General features: G+C 48.1%; 1 protein-coding gene across 1 annotated transcript in view; it reads left to right on the top strand.

Moving 5' to 3' along the window:
- Positions 1-430: 430 nt before the first annotated feature.
- Positions 431-13,553, top strand: part of LITAF (lipopolysaccharide induced TNF factor) — a 30,308-nt gene continuing 17,185 nt past the window's right edge. Inside the window, exon 1 of the mRNA XM_080981269.1 lies at positions 431-587. The gene's annotated coding sequence lies outside the window, so the exon portion shown is untranslated. The remainder of the gene's footprint in view (positions 588-13,553) is intronic.

Raw genomic sequence — 13,553 nt, 5'->3', positions numbered from 1 at the left:
AGGACGAGATGGTTGGAAGGTGTTCTCGAAGCTACCAGCATGAGTTTGACCAAACTGCGGGAGGCAGTGGAAGACAGGAGTGGCTCGCGTGCTCTGGTCCAGGGGGTCACGAAGAGTCAGACACGACTAAACGACTCAACAAAAACAATCCACAGCGGGTCAGAATTCCGAGGCAACGCGCCCTGGTCCGAGGGGCGCGCCAGTCTCCAAAGTGAGCCCCGGGGGAACGGCGCCTCCACCGTCTAGCAGACTGCGCGAGGACCCCGCCAGCCCCAATCCGAGAAAGAAGCAAGCTCTCCCCGGGCCTGACTCCCGAGTAGACAAGCTTTGCAGGACCCCCCGGGCTGCCATCCTGCGCAAGGCAGCGGGCAGCCGATGCGCCCGCGCGGAGCCTAGCAAGCGCTAAGCCGTTGTGCGCCTTTCCTTCTCCACCGACGAAGGGGCGGGCCGGGGGCGGTCTCAGCACCGGGTGTGGCTGAGCGCCGCGGCCCCCCCCCCCACGAAGGCACCCAAAACCTCCCTGCACTTCCTCGACTGCCCAACAAGCCCAGCGGACACAGCAGAGCAGCTCCACCCAACTAGGGCAGGTAAGTTCAGACGTGGCGGACGCCAACGCAGCTGCGTGTTTCTTTCTGTCCACTCTCTAACAAAACTGCGGGATCTTCCCGGGTTCGCTTTCTGCCAAGTTCTGTCCCTGGGGGTCCCGTGGGTTTGGGGCAGGTGGGGCGGAGCAGCCTCAGCTACAAAGCCCCCTAGACGGGAGTGGCCGCAAAAAGCTGCGTCAGGGAGGCTTCTTCGCCGAAGCCTCAAGGCGCGTCGAGGAGTCCCAGGCTTGGGGGGTGAGGAGGACGCGGAGGAGAAGAGGCTTGCAGAGATGAAATTGATGGAGGGGGATGTTGGGGGGGGGGGGAAGGCTCTAAACGTGGAAGACAAGACAAGTACACGCACCTGACCAGGGCGGGGCTGGACTCCGCGTTTGGGTACTTCGAGGCAGCATCCCCCGTCAGGTTTTTCAGAGCTGGGGCAGAGAAACTCATCCTTTCCTAGCTTTCTGCGGAATGGGACCCACCTGGAAGTTTAAGGGGCCCCTTTGCCAAACTGAGTCCGCTGGGAGTTTTAGCCCAAAAGACATGGAGGGACCCAAATTGGCAAAGGCAGCTGGAGGTGATTGGGTTTTTTTTCTGTTTTGTTTCCCAACTTAGGAGGGCGTTTGGGGGCGACTTTGGGGGCTCCTCCCAAGCCCAGCAGCGGCAGATGGGGTCGTGTGTGTGTGTGTGTGTGTGTGTGTTGTGTGTCTAGGCTGCTAGCCTCTCCTCCAATTTTGCATCTGGTCACGGATGCCAGATGGCCAGGCGGTTTGCGAGTAGCTTCTGGGGGCAGCGAGGAGTTCATTAAAGGGAATAATGAAAACCTGACCTCAACCTTTCAGTGGCTCTCCTTTGGACAGGCTCTGGGATCCTCAACAGGGGTTGGAGGGGGAGTGAAACGAAGATTGGCAGGTGAACTCCTCTCTCTCTCTCTCTCTCTCACTCTCTTGGAAGACGCTCTGCTTTCTCTCCAGCAACAAGGGGAAGGGGGAGATTGTGAAACTAAGCTCTGATACGCAATAGCTCTGGGGCTCTGCTGGATTTGGCAGCCCTTGCCCCATGTGGCGTTGCAATATGTGGTACATAGAGTGCACTTGGCTTCTTCTCAAAGGGTGACTCTCCTCTTGGCTAACGTTCCTCATGTTTCCGAGCAAAGGAAGCTGCCTGTTTAGAAACCAAGGCTGCCCACGCACCACGTCTTTAAAGCACCCCCCCCAAGAAAAGAACCATGGGAACTGTAGTTTGTTCAGGGTGCTGGGAGTTGTAGTTCTAGGAGGGGTAAGCTACAGTTCCCAGGATTTGGGGGCAGGGAGCTGCTTTAAATGTATGAAATGTACACATTGACCCATCTAATTGGACCGTTGATCCGTCTGACTCCATACTGCCAATTGGCAGTGGCGCCCTGGTGTTTTCAAGGCAATTCATGGGCAGAGTTAACCTGTGGAACTCCCGCCCACAGGAGGCAGCCATGGCCGCCAACCTTGATGGCTTTAAAAAGAGATGAATTCATGGAGGAGAGGGCTGTTGGTGGCTACTAGCCAGGATGCCTGACCCCCTGGGAGCCTGAGGGCCCCATTCCTGCCTCTCTCCACCTGGCCCAGGGCGGGGCCTGGCAGGCTTCATAAGAATTGCTGCTGCTGCTGCTGCCCAGCAAGGACTGGGGTATTTGGGGGGAAAGTTTTGTCATGAGTTTTTGCTGTTATTGATATTAGTTTTTTGTATCTTTATGTGAAAATTGTTCAGTTTGGTTATGTAGTTTTTTGATGTGTTCCACCTGGCTTTCAACTTGAACTTAGCCTGATCTTTTATTCCTCTTCCTTCCCTCGCCCTCCCCTTTTTATGAAGATTACCCGCTCTGGGATCCCACAGCTAATTCTCCCCTGGTCTCCACGCTGGCCCAAATAGGACTAATTTAGCCAGCTAGCCCTGGTGATCATCTAATGTTTACTAGATGGATTTTCCCCCTAAATTGATTTTTTAATTCTGAATTTATTGTTGTTCAAGTTTTATACTGTATTTTATGCTGGGTTTTTGTTGCATCAATTAAGCGTTTTAAATTTGTTGTTAGCCACCCTGAGCCCGGTTTTCTGAACCGGGAAGGGCGGGGTATAAATAAAAATTTATTATTATTATTATTATTTATTTTTATGACCACTTTGCTGTGTATGTAACTATGAAAATCTTTTTGTATTGTAAGCCGCCTTGAGCATTGTTTTAACTGTGGAAAGGCGGCATATAAATAAAATGATGACGATGATGATGATGAAGATGATGATGCCTGTGCTTCCTCCCCCGTTGGAGACAGCAATGTTTCTGAATCCTAGCTGCTGGAGGGGGAAGAGTTGCTCTTGCGGTCAGATCCTGCTTTGGGTTTCCCACAGGCATCTGGTTGGCCACTGTGAGAACAGGATGCTGGGCTAGATGAGCCATTGGCCTGATCCAGCACACTCTTCTTACATAGGTGTCCAGTGATCACACCTGGGACCTTCTGTGTGCAAACCTACCTATGTGCTACGCAGTGTTAGAAACTCGGATATATAACCTAGGTGCCAAATGGCTCCTGAAACCAGGGTTACAGTCGCCAAAACTGAATGTCCAGATGCCATTTTGGGGCCAAGGGGACTTTTCGATTCCTGAAATTCGTTCTGATTGTGCAGATAAAACAGAACTGATGGAATTCTACAGGATGAGGAATTAGTGTATGAAAATGGTCCCGATCCAAGGATCCCCAGGCATGCACCTCCAGACGGTGGAGACATCAGGCACCATCCTTGCACTCGGGCATCCTCACTTGGTTGCAAGCGTCTGATAGCCAGGTGCAAAATGCGCCTGGCAAATTTCGAACGTTGCTGCTCTGGCCTTTAGCCCAAGGTTGAGCCTTAGAAATTCACATTGATGAGCAGAAGCTGAGCAACGAAGGAACCCGTTTTCTTGAAGCGCAGCCTCCTCCTCATTGTAATTCTTGTCGGTTTCCCCCTGTTTGTGGGCTGAGGGAAGGGTCCTGCTCCTTGGAGAACCAACCCCCAAATAAGTATGGGCAGAGGGAAGCTGAGTCATATGTAATTTCCGAAGGAGCCTTGTGCAACAGAAACCTTTTCTGTGCTGAGCTGCCTCTTGTAATCTCTTCTGAGCATTTGCGGTTGTGCTGCTGTGAATCATTCCAGTTCCGTCCACCCGGTTCTCGTAACCAAGGTAGGCAGCAGGTGCCTTGTGTTCTGAAAGACAGTTTTGTCCAGCCCTGGCTTGACTTGAGAAATGTCCAAATTCCGCGGGTCATCGGTTCAAGGGTGAAACAAAATCTGAATGCCTCTGGTTACCAAACAGGCTGAACAGCTTAGGGCAGCGGCTCCCAAATGTTTTCATGCCGCCACCCCCTTGGTTCCGTAAACTCACCCCCAGTGCCCCTTACCCTATGAAAAGCAGTATTGAAATTAGCAGTTTGCATGACCCATTAAGGAAGGTGATGTTATGAACTGCTTGGACACAGAAGAAGGGTGGGGGGCACCAGCTGGGGACCCCCCCCAAGGGAAGAAGGCTCAGACCCCGGGGAGTGTTGGTGGGACAACAATGTCATAAGAGGAAGAAGAGGAAGCTGACTGGGGTGGGGGAGTGTTGGAAGCTGAAAGGGTAACAGGGCTTAGTGAGCAGGAAGAGGCTGTGACAGAGAGCAGTCAAGGACCAGAGGCAGAAGTGAAGCTAGAGAGGAGGGAGGCCAAAAGGCTGAGAAGATGCAGGCTGCTGAAGATGCCATGGGGTCCCCCGCCCCTGCTGTGGCCAGCTCTCCCAGTACCATCAGAGGTATGAAGAGGGAGAAGCAAAGACAGACATGCTAGCATAGTCTCAGATTGCTTGGGGGAAACCCTGGAGAAGGAGGAGCTTTAGGGAGCAACGGAAAGGCAGAGACCTTCAGTCCTCACAACTGTTTCATTAGGCTGAGATTTACTGGGAAGAGTTGCTGTTTTATTTCCTTGAATAAAGAATGAAGTTCACTGACACTTTGTGAGTTACATTCAAATCTTCCTGTTGCATATTCAAGGATGTGGCAATTTTTTGTGTCGCAAAGCGCAGAACAGTTTGTGAAAGTTTAGACGTCAGTACCCAGATTGTAATTGTTAGCAAAGGATTGCTTCTCCGAACTTTATTTTTGGGTGGAACTTTTCCAGTACAGTGGTACCTCGGGTTACATATGCTTCAGGTTACATACGCTTCAGGTTACAGACTCCACTAACCCAGAAATAGTACCTCAGGTTAAGAACTTTGCTTCAGGATGAGGACAGAAATCGCGTGGCAGCGGCGCAGCGGCAGCGGGAGGCCCCATTAACTAAAGTGGTGCTTCAGGTTAAGAACTGTTTCAGGTTAAGAACGGACCTCTGGAACGAGTTAAGTACGTAACCAGAGGTACCACTGTACAGTGAGTATGGACGGAACACAGCCTATGAAAAGCTACAACAATTAAAAATGCAGCCAATTTAGCTTGGATACGGTAGAGCACTGAACTGCGAAAAGCTTCAAGCTGTAATTATTTTTGTTAGCTGGTTATCCAGATTTTGTAATGCTCTTGGTGAAAGGGGGGGGGGGCAGGAGCTTGGGACTGAGATATATCTCTATCTCTATCTCTATCTCTATCTCTATCTCTCTATCTCTCTATCTCTCTATCTCTCTATCTCTCTCTCTCTCTCTCTCTATCTCTCTATCTCTCTATCTCTCTATCTCTCTATCTCTCTATCTCTCTATCTCTCTATCTCTCTCTCTCTCTCTCTCTCTCTCTCTATCTCTCTATCTCTCTATCTCTCTATCTCTCTATCTCTCTATCTCTCTCTCTATCTCTCTATCTCTATCTCTCTATCTCTCTATCTCTCTATCTCTCTATCTCTCTATCTCTCTATCTCTCTATCTCTCTATCTCTCTATCTCTCTATCTCTCTATCTAACTTTATTCTCATTAGGCAATGGCCATAGCAACAGTAAAACATTACAGTATATGCGGAAAAGGAAATTAGATATAAGAGCACAAATTAAAGTCCTGAATCGGCCGTCAGTTAGTGGCCCTTATTCTGATTGCCCCTGCTCTGCACCTAGCAACCTTTGCTGTTATCTGCTCATTTTGATCTGATAGAAGAAAGGACATTGTGGCAGTGGTTGAGCGCCCTGGGATGGCTAGTACGAGTGGGGTGATGATCTCGTTCCGCAGGTCTTTGTAGAGAGTGCAAGACAGGAGGACGTGCACCGCTGTTTCGATGCTACCATCTCCGCAGGGGCAAAGACGTTTGTCAGGCAGGATCTTTTGGAACCGACCCTCAAGTACCGCAGATGGCAAAGCATCCAGTCTTGCAAGTGCAAAAGCACGTCTGTATTTTGGGATAATACGTTTGTGCAGATATGGGGTTGGGACTGAGATGTAAGGTTGGCATATCTCATCTGTGGGTAGGAACACAGAGGGTGCTGCTTGAAACTGAGTCATGCTGTTGGCCCATCTATCTTAGTATTACCCGCACTGACTGGCAGCAGCTGGGCAGAGATTTTGGCCGGGGCCTCTTCCAAGTCTTTCCCAGAGATGTCAGGGATTAAACCCAGGACTTTCTGCCATGAATGCTTGAGTTGAGATTCTTGCATTTCAGGGGGTTGGACTAGATGACCCTCAGGTACTCCTTCCAACTCTACAGTTCTATTCTTCTTCATCGGAAACAGATGCTCTGCAGACCCACAGTTGGACACAACCAGCACTGGAGTCCTGTTCCTTTTCCTCCTTCTTCTTGTCTTTTTGCTGCTGAGCTGAGATTGGCACAGCTAGTTAAAGGCAAGCTCTGTCTGTGCCCAGCTTGGCCCTGAGTGGATCTGCTGTCATCTGAGACTCGGAGGCTGCCCTGGCACTTGTGCCAGTTCTGCGTTCGTTGATAGGCCTGCATTCATGCTGCTCTGAAAGCTCCCTTTGTGTCTTGGGTGCCTGGGATATTAATGCTGTTTTTTAAAAACAAGAATGATTCCCACTTCCACTGCCGCCGCCGATCCACTTCCCAAAAATGAGCTTTCCCGGAAATGCGAGTGATGGGGAGCATGTTTGTGAGGGACGCGGTTAGGAGGGCATTGCCACTAATCAGTAGGGGCTGGGATCCGCATCCAGAGCCCTGATCCCTTTTGGGGCATCTCAGGCAGTGTTAGAAATTAGCCAGGCGCCAGGTGCATTTTGAGACTGGCAGGGGTCCAGTTGCAACCGTGCGGAGATCTCTGAATGCCAGGTTGGCAGTGGACATCTCCATTTGGCAGGCTCCTCCAGCTTTCTTTCTTTTTTTAAAAAAATATTTTTTATTGATCAATTTCCACATAACAAATTATCAAACCATACATTGTTTTCCCCCCTCTCCCCCCCCCCAAACCAAGGACTTCCCTCAGATCCTCTCCCTGGTTTCTCTTCACATATTTTCTCTGCATATTATAAAATTGTACATATCCTTTCTTATCTATTCATCATGTTATCAACCAATAAAATTGTGGATTTATTTAACCAGTGTGGTGTAGTGGTTAAGAGTGGTGGACTTATAATCTGGTGAACCGGGTTCGATTCCCCGCTCCTTCACATGCAGCTGCTGGGTGACCTTGGGCCAGTCACACTTCTTTGAAGTCTCTTAGCCCCACTCACTTCACAGAGTGTTTGTTGTGGGGGAGGAAGGGAAAAGGAGATTGTTAGCCGCTTTGAGACTCCTTTGGGTAGTGATAAAGCGGGATATCAAATCCAAATCCAAAACTCTGGATGTATATTCAAAACCTGCCAAGGAGTCCAATTCATTTTGTTGTCTTTTTAGATCGTTTGTAAAAAGTTCCCATTCCTCCTTAAAGTCACAGTTGTCCTTGACTCGCAACTTGTAAGTCAGTTTGACCAATTCTGCATAATTCATCAATTTCTCTTGCCACTATTCTTTCATCGGGGTTTCCTCATTCTTCCATCCTTGTGCTATCAAGACTCTTGCCGCTGTTGTAGCATACATAAATACGGTAAATTCTTTGTATGTTTAAAGGATTTAAAGAAGTCCTCCAGCTTTCTTAAACAGGTCACCAGAAGAGCTTACAGCTTCCTTGACCGTCGGACCCACTATGGGTCTTGCCCGCTCCGTCTGCTGGAGCCTGTCTTCACATACAGAGGAGTCCCTAACTCAGTTAGGATTTGAGACCCATCAGCTCCCCTCACCTGGTTTAGCCAGCTAGTTGAAGCAATGTGCAGGGGGGGGGGCAAAGGTAGACAAACTACCCCAGAAGGAGCGCGATGTGTCCCCTGCCCGAGGTACTACCTCTCCCCTAACACCCCATAAGAGCTTTAGTAAAGGTAAAAGGACCCCTGACCATTAGGTCCAATCGTGAACAACTCTGGGGTTGTGGCGCTCATCTCGCTTTACTGGCCGGGGGAGCCGGCATACAGCTTCCGGTTCATGTGGCCAGCATGACTAAGCCGCTTCTGGCGAACCAGAGCAGCGCACGGAAACGCTGTTTACCTTCCCGCCGGAGTGGTACCTATTTATCTACTTGCACTTTGACGTGCTTTCGAACTCTAGGTTGGCAGGAGCAGGGACCGAGCAACGGGAGCTCACCCTGTCACGGGGATTCGAACCGCCGACCTTCTGATCGGCAAGTCCTAGGCTCTGTGGTTTAACCCACAGCGCCACCCGCATCCCCACTGATTTAAATGTCAAAAAAGCAGCCTTTGCCAATGTGCTGGCTGGGGCTGATGAGAACTTTAGTATTATTATTAGGACTTTTCGAAATCTGGAACTCACAGGAACTCATTTCCGGCACCTCTCAGGTGGGTACCACTGCCATTATAAGAGAACAAGGGAAGTGTCCATGGTGAGTTCTGGCACCTCTTTTTCTAGAAAAATAGCTATTATTGTTAAATTTGTTTACCGCCCTTCATCTAAAGATCACAGGGCGGTTCACAACAGAAAAATACAAAATGAGAACACGAAATACATAATAAAATACAAGCAAACCAATAACCCCCATTCCCACAAGCACATTTAAAAGGGCATAGGATATTAGTCATCTCAAGCTCAGGTTATAGAGATATATTTTCGCCTGGCCCTTAAAGATAAAGGTATCTAAGCAGCTCTGGGAGATGAACCTTTGCTCTCCTTTAACTGCCTCTTTCGCAGCTGTCAAGGCTGGGGAAAAGCTGCAGGGGTTAATGATCAATCGCCTTATCAGTGGGGCAGATCCTGCATCTTGCTACTGGCCTGGGTGTGGCTCACCTTGGCCAAAGTTATCATATGACGTCCTCATGACTTTTGCTCATGACGAGGGCGAAGGAACAGCTCCGCGTCAAAAGAGTTTCCCAGTATCTCAGGGGTGGGGAATATTTTTGGCCCACCCGAGCAGATCTTTAGCTTTCCCCCACCCACAGGCCAACTTTGACAGGTGGGATGAGGCACCTACCGGCCAGTCACTGGTTGTCATGACGATGTCAGGTGACTGATAGGTGAGCGATCCCGCCCACCTGTTAGAAGTTGATCCATGGGGTAGATGGGGGGGGGGGGGCAGGAAGCAACACCAAGCAAGTTTGGACTCTGCTCACAAGCTGATGAAGGGAAGCATCAGCCCTGATCCCTGAAGTGATTTGCGTTGCTAGCAGATTCCACACACAGAACATGCTGGTAGAACAGCACGCAGCAGGATTTATTTTTTAAAAAACGTATTAATTTTTCTTTTTCATTCATTACATACATCTCGGATTCTTAACATTTACTATATATTCCTCCCCTCCTCCCCTCCAAGGCTTCCCCCAACTTCCCAACAGTAAATACACCATCGCATTTCACTATCTTCTAAACATTTTCTAAGGCTAATAATGTGAATGTTTATTTAAATCCTGCCATCGAGTCTACTGACTTTCTTTGTTTCTGCAAATATAATATGAATGGTTCCCAATCTTTTTCAAAGCCTCTGTTGTCTTTTTCTCTTAGTCTGTCATTTTTGCCACTTCTACATAGTTCATCAACTTCTCTTGCCATTTTTCTTTAGTTGGTATTTCTCCAGTCTCCCAATTTTGCGTAATCAACATTCTTGCTGCTGTAGTGGCATACATAAGCACCCAGCAGGATTAAACCTTCTCCATCGGCTGACATTGGCTGATGGGCTGGTGGGTGTGTTATCACTTCCCCCAAACGTTCAGCTGCTTCTTTCCAAGTCTTCCTCTGAGTAAGTCTTTCAGAGATGAGTTGCGTCTTGAGAACGGGGGATTTTTAGTGGTGGCCCCTCAATTCTCACTTGGTGTCGAATTCTCTTTCAATGCCGTACAAAGTCCCTCTCCCCATATCCTCTGATACTTAAGGCGTTTATATACTCAGTGTTTCTAAGTTGCCTACATGCCAATAAACCGTGCTGGGAACAAAGCAATTAAAAAAAATCTCCATAAAACCCAGCGGAAGCCTGAACGCTGCCTTTAAAACACCTGGAGGAAAGTCCATCAGGGAGGAGGCTTGTTTAATCTCAGTTGGGAAGAAATTATTTTATTTACAAACTGCACCTTTTGCCTTATTCTTCTAGGCCTGTTGACACTTGGGCTGCTTCAGTCTGGTTCTGTAATTTTATTTTAACCCCCCCTCCATATAACTGTACAATAAACTAGACATTGTAACATTTCCAGTTAAACGGAAGGGCAGGATGTCTAAATATGATTATTCAGGAAGCTGCCTTCGCTAGTCAGGCACTTTATCCATTTATCTCAGCTCTTTCTATGCTGACTTGCTGGCAGCAATCCAGGGGTTTAGATAAGGGCATCTCTGAGACCCACCTCGTGGTTGCTGTGGGGCTTGAACCCGGGACCTTCTGGGCGCAGGGCGGTTGCTCTGTCCGTGAGCTACAGGCTCTTCCCTTGTGTTTTCACTCCTGCATTTCCTAGGGTTTGAAGGATTGGATTTTAAAATCTATTACATTCCCCCCCCCAAATAATTTTTATTAAGTTTTCCATCTTTGTCATATTCACATTTTGTACATAAATCTATAACTTAATACATTGCTCTAACAGAGCATCAACCTCCTTCCCTCCCTCTTTCTGACTTCCAAACATCATTCTGAGTTCTTGGCATTTCTATCATTACTTTTTTACCATCAGCGCGACGAACTGTTTCAAAAGGACTGGAACAGATTTATATTTTATATGAAAGAAAACTGCAAACGCCTGAAAACATTTGTAGGCTTGAATTGAAATGTTTTGTAATGTAAATATAAGGAATCTGATTTACCAATAAGAAAATCTATTACATTTTAACAGATTTGTGAGATCCCAAAGAGGACTTGCTTAATTAAGAGGTACCTAATCAATACAGCAAATAAATGATAAGTAACTTGGTTTGGAACCATAGTTTTTTAAAAAGGGTGGTTGTCTCTTCCATGTGAGCCGCTTTCCTGTTGAGGTCCTTGGTGAAGGCTGTTTAGCAGGATGGAGAAGAGGCACGTCTGCTTTGCATACCCGTCTAGCCCCCAGAGTACCATTTTCCTATGTTATTGTTTGCTTATGAACCACAGAATCATCCAGTTGGAAGGGACCCTGAGGGTCATCTAGCCCAACCCCCCTGCAACGCAGGAATGTTTTGGCCCAAGGCGTGGCTCAAACCCTGGACTCTGCGATTTAGAGTCTCTCTCTCTCTCAGCTGAGCTATTCCAGCTGTTTCTCCTTTATATTCCACCTTTCCTCCTTGCTCCAGTAAGAAATGGTGATGGTCACCAACTTGGGTGGCTTCAAAAGAGGATTGGGCAGTTTCATGGAGGAGAAAACTATCAATGGCTACTACCCAGGATGTCTAAGCTCTGGAGGAAGCAATACTTCTGAATAGCAATTGCAGGAAACCACAGGAGGCGAGAGAACTCTTGTGCTTTGGGTTCAGCTTCTGGGCTTCCTATTGAGGCATCTGATTGGCCGCATCAAGAAGAGGATGCTGAACTAAATTAGCCATTGGGCAGAACCAACAGGCTCTTCTTATATCCTTAAGTTAGTGAGGACAGGTGTAGGGGCTTTCCGCCGTAAGCAGGCAGATGGAGCAACAGAAACTGCAAGTAGCAATGTGTGAACTGTACAAATAGTTTTTTGTGCTATTTTTTTGAAGCGTTCAGGCTTCCGTTGGGTTTTATGGTGATTTTTTTAATTGCTTTGTTCCCAGCATGGTTTATTGTCATGTAGGCCACTTAGAAACACTGAGTATATAAACGCCTTAAGTATGGGAGGTTATGGGGAGAGGGACTTTGTACGGCATTGAAAGAGAATTCGACACCAAGCGAGAATTGAGGAGCCACCACTAAAAAGCCCCTGTGCTCAACACGCAACTCATCTCTGAAAATAGTTTTCGCCCTTGCAGTTACTGTGGGGGGTGACTGGCCCCTGCCTGAATGAAATTATTGTCTTGGTGAGAGCCCGATTTGGAGGAAACATACGTCCAACAGCAAAAACGAAACCCACAATTTTCACTTTGAGGAACAGGCGGCGAGGAGAGGCTGGGGCAGTTTTTTTATTTCTGGGGTGGGTTGCTCATTTGGACCTTGGTTTGTGGCCTGTTTCCTTGGCCCATTCTTTAAAACTTCGCTTCGGGGAATTCCAGCTTCCTTCTCGAATCTTCTGCCTTGTAACTTACTGGGAGAAGTGATTCTTTTACAGCTGCTTGATAAATTGCTTCAGAGAGGCACGAGTGTGGGATGTCTGAGCATTTGGGTTCCTGCAAATCATAGCTGGATTTGCATGCCAAATGGATGGCGTCCTTGAGGCATCCAGCAATATCTAGTTGCCTATTCCCTCTCTGTTTTCCTTGTTGGGACACGCTGCCTCTGAGAGACTCCTTTAGCTACCTGGGAACCTGGAAACAATTGTGCCTGACTCTGGATTGAGCTCCGGCAGAAATGTTTCTCCTTTTAAGATAACCATGCAAATGCCCACCACTTTATGAATGACGCTTTTCTCTTCAGCTTCCTTCTTGTTCTGTACCGCATTGATAACCAAACTGCATTCCATGCATCCAGGTGTGGCCTGTGATACCTTTTCACCCGAGCCACACCTGCTTGCCCAACACCTGATGTCACAGTCGATGCCAGGCTGAAAACCTGCCTCAGACAAAGAAAGGTGTGTAGGCATTTTGGATGGGCCAAGACAGCAAAATCCTACGCCAAGTGCTTTCTTGAGGGCTTAACACGGCACTTTAACCACAAAGGTCTTGCAAAGAAATGTCGCCTGATGTCAGGTGACTGACAGCTCTGTTTGCCTGTCAGATTCGATTCACAAGCTGAGGGGAGGGCAGTAACCAATTTGGCTCAATCCTGTTCCCCACCTCTGCATGAGAATTTTCACAAGGCTGTCCTGGTGTGAGCTCTGTTCTTATGCTTTGCAAAGTTTGGCGAGGGTGCAATGAACCATTTGCATTTCTGCCACTTCCTCTTCAGGTCTGAGTCATGGCGGCTATTGCTGATACCTGTAGTTAGCACTTCCTGATTCAGGGACTTGTGATGAGATAGGACTGCTTTTTGTTGGGGACTGCGGGAGGGAGAGAAGGAGAGAGTCAAACACAGATGCTTTTGACATTACAAAAAAACCAGGAACTAATTGAAGTGTGGGTGGGTTCCTACAAAGCAAGACACAGCGATAACAGCCAGAACTTTTATTGAACTACATAACTGGGAAACAGGGGCAAAGCAACTGCTTATATACATTCCTGAAAGCCTGGGCCACTCCCACTCCCCCCCCCCCCCGTGATTGGCTGTCTAAACTTCCAAGCTGCGAATCACGACTCCGAGTTCAAGGGCCAATGACAGAGGCCCAAATCTGAAATGTTCTGTGATTGGACACCACATATCGAATCAGAACACATGAGCTCAGAATTCTTAGTCCAGACTCAAGCTCAGGCAGACACACTGAATACATAACACCTAGGTAAAGGTAAAGGGGCCCCTGACCATTAGGTCCAGTCCTGACCGACTCTGGGGTTGCAGCGCTCATCTC

Source organism: Podarcis pityusensis (genome assembly GCF_964106645.2).
Source record: "Podarcis pityusensis genome assembly, chromosome: 14".
Classification (NCBI taxonomy): Eukaryota; Metazoa; Chordata; class Lepidosauria; order Squamata; family Lacertidae; genus Podarcis; species Podarcis pityusensis.
This window is presented reverse-complemented; position numbering and strand designations above follow the sequence as displayed.